Below are 3,959 nucleotides of genomic sequence, written 5' to 3'. Positions count from 1 at the left end.
AATATTACGGTTTCCCCAGTAACGGCTGCACACAAAGCACCATTAACGCAGTTTTATCAGGCATGAAATGAAAATGACAACTACCGTATTTTCCGCACTATAAGGCGCACCTAAGAGCCTTAAATTTTCTCAAAAATCGGTCTTGCGCCTAATAATCCGGTGCGCCTTATGTGTGCACTGAGTTCCAAAATTTGTAAAAATGTTGTGCGACTTTGGTAAGCGCTCCGCTTGACTGACTGTCAGACCATTTGACCCGCTGACACAGGGACGTAATACGTTCAGTACGTACACTTAACATTTTAGGCTGACTTTGACAATGATGAGCGAGAACCTGGCATGTTTGATGGCAAAATTGCCCAGCTGTTGAATTCAGACACAGAAGATGAGGACTTTGATGGATTTGTGGGAGAAGATTGATTAAAAATAATGTGAGTGTATTGTTAAATAGTAGAATAAAGTTCAACTAAACTCACTGTTTTGCTTCGCATGCGCCTTATAATACGGTGCGCCTTATGGTGCAGAAGATACGGTACACGATACTGAGCACAGTCGGTTCCCTTCAGATACATTCATATAAAGACATCTGTGCTGCGTTTTGACTTTGAAACGTACAACGTGCATATTTATTCAATGACATCATTGCCTTTTGAAGTTTAATCCAGCCCTATCGCGATTCTCGTCTATCCGTCCCCAAATGTAAGACCTCCTAAATTATAATTAAGACTTTTCTTATACTATTTAACATATTTAAAACTTTTTATGGCCTTAAATTTGATTCAACTCAATTAAGGAGTTAAGGACCTGCAGGAGCCGTCTACTTTAAGATAGCCCGTCGGGCAGCCCAGTGACACATTTTGGTAGCCCGACTGGAAAACACAATAGCCCCGGGACGTCGGGCTAGCGATTTTGCGAGCCCTGCAGAGGTGTGTGTGACAGAAAATCATGCCAGAAAACAGAGTATGAGTGAATGTGTTTGAGCAATGATGAAGGTCTTCCTCCTCCTCAGGCCTCATTCAGTGAATGCTCTCTCTCTCTCTCTCTCTCTCTCTCTCTCTCTCTCTCTCTCTCTCTCTCTCTCTCTCTCTCTCTCTCTCTTTCTTTCTCCAGGTATTTTTGTCCTGATCCAGATTAGCACTCAATCCTGCTAAAGCCGAGCCGCTCTCAGGGCTGCTGTGACACACCGCATCGCACACACAAACACAACCGCTCACAGACGCTCAAGACTGGACCAACACACGAGCGGATGATTCTCCATGAACTTCATCACGCTGGTGACACAAACACAGTTAAACAGACAGAAGACACACGATCAAATGAAACAGTAGAGATCAACAGTAGAGCCCATGCGGACTCATGACTGGAATATGACGAACGAGCAACACACCACACACCAAAATGAAAGCTCTGTTTAACCTGAAGACATGATGACAAAAATAAATTCCTGTTCTAAAATGTTGAAGGCATTAAAAAGAATTTATTTTAAAAATATTTGAGGAATGTCACACAATCAAGTGATTTTGTTCATCTGTGTTTTAATGTACACAGTAAATCTCTGCTGTACGGCTATAAAGGAGTTTGAGTTGCACTTTGTTTGACAGTCCTAGCCCACATGTACTATACTGTACTCATAATAAATACAATAACTGGGTAATAACCAGGTACTAACCCTGAACCTAACCGTAACCTGTGCAGTGACCTTATATTACCCAGGACTTCCTTTAGTAAGTATGTTAGTACACTGTAAGTACATGTAAGTGTTCAATAAAGTCCAACCTGAATCTGTTATGAAGGAATTTTCATTTGATTAGAAATGTTTTCATTTGAAAAATGTAAAAAATGTGGTTTTGGGGAAATATGAACATACTCCCTGGTTAATTATAATGATACTGAGGAAACAAACAGATCAGCATCTGAATGCAGCGGCGTCTGACTACAGCAAACACACGTGTGTGAGCCACAGGGGCTGCTGGGAATGATGATGATGTCATTTCCCTCCAGGAAGAACAGTTACTGCACATTGTCAGCTCGGCTCGTCCCTGTGCTGCGCTACTTCCTGTCTGTGCCGCTCAGATCCGCACAAATGAGACGTCAGTCACACACACCTGTCAATCATCTGACGACAAAACACACACACACACTGACATCTACTGAGATGAGCGTCAAACACAAACCAACCGCTGCATGTTTACAATGAAACATTTCAGTCAGCCACAAACTTTGTCCCTTAAGTAACACACACACACACACACACACACACACACACACACACACACACACACACACACACACACACACACACACACACACACACACACACACACACACACACACACACACTCTCTCTGGCTGAATCCGGTATTGAGGGTTACAAACGCAGAACAGTGGAGCCTCAGCCAAGGCCAGATAAACCACTAACCCTATATCAGCACCACACACACACACACACACACACACAAATACATTAACACACAAAGAGGAATGTGTCGTGAGACATGAGAAAACCATCATCAGACCTTGTACTTGAGTCTTATCATGGACAGAAAGCCACACAGATGCTGCTGCGCCCTTGATTAACACACACACACACACACACACACACACACACACACACACACACACACACACACACATCAGAACAGCTGATTGATGAATGAGTAAATGAATCAGCAGCATCTCTCTGTTCAGACGCGGTGTATTAAAGCACAGTAAATCTCTCACACACGGCCTGCATGAACCTGCAGAACAACATTCATCTGTTCACCCGTGAGAGTCCTGTGAGCATTATCAGCAGCAGCTTCATCGCTATTATTAGTATAAAATGGCCATAATAACTGTATCATATTCTGTTTCAAATCACAAGGGGCAGAATTTTTCTTCTAAACATGTATTTGAATCAGCATCTTAAATTATTTTGGAAAATTCCAATATTAGAATAGAACTACATGTTTTATGCTGTTCCTGTAGCACTGTTGAACACCACCAATGTCTACAGTAACATCTAAAACTGTAAATGTTTTGTCTTTGTACTGTTGTGTTTTCTGTCCTCTGAATAGATTTGACAATTTTTTCACGCATCATTTTTGCAATTTTTGTGTTTGATTTTGTGCTTTACTACGAACATCCTGAACTCTAAAATGACCATAAAAATTACAATTTAAACAACTTATTAAATACAATTTTTGAGAATAACAAAAAAGTTTCATAGAATGATGAACCTCGTTAATTTCAGGCCGTTATTAAAGCCCTAATGAAACAGAAACGGCATATTCTTCCATATTGTGATCTAACAGATTATTGGAAAGTAAAATTGTAGGGCGGGACTTTGTTCTTTGCATCAGTAGCTGATTGGATGTTGATGTGTGGGCGTGGCCCGAAAGGAGGCGGATCAGAATGCGAGTCTGCCGAAAAATCAGGTCCAAAAATGCATTTAGAAAACAGAATGCTGATCCTAATTAAGCAATTAAGATGAAAACTGAATCTGTGTAAAAAACACATCAGTTGATCTGATTGTTGGTCGATCTCTACTGAACACATCACACACCTGTTCATTCACCCAATACTCATGCATACTAGCATACTGACGGTCTCTAGTGTGCACTAGTGTGCAGTCATTGAGTCCAGATCTGACGTACTGACAGCTCCATCACCTTCAGAAAGTAGCAACGTGTTCCATGCTAACAGCAGGTTCTGTTTTTGGACATGGAAGTACGCTATTCTTTATGATTTGTAGTGTGTGCTGTAGTATACTGCTGCCACTGCAACTGAACACAGACAGACACAAGAGCACTAAACAGACACGTCAGTGTGACATTACAAGCAGTCAACACACGATGAGTTTCCAAACATTCCCTATAACACTCAGTATGCCACACTAGCACGAGTATGTAGCACACAGAGTCAGACACTGACTGACACTTATTACATGAAGTACGCGACCAGAAAACACTTTACAGGGTTAA

The sequence above is a fragment of the Garra rufa genome, chromosome 11 (assembly GCF_049309525.1).
Source record: "Garra rufa chromosome 11, GarRuf1.0, whole genome shotgun sequence".
Taxonomy (NCBI): domain Eukaryota; kingdom Metazoa; phylum Chordata; class Actinopteri; order Cypriniformes; family Cyprinidae; genus Garra; species Garra rufa.
Note: the sequence above shows the minus strand (reverse complement) of the source record.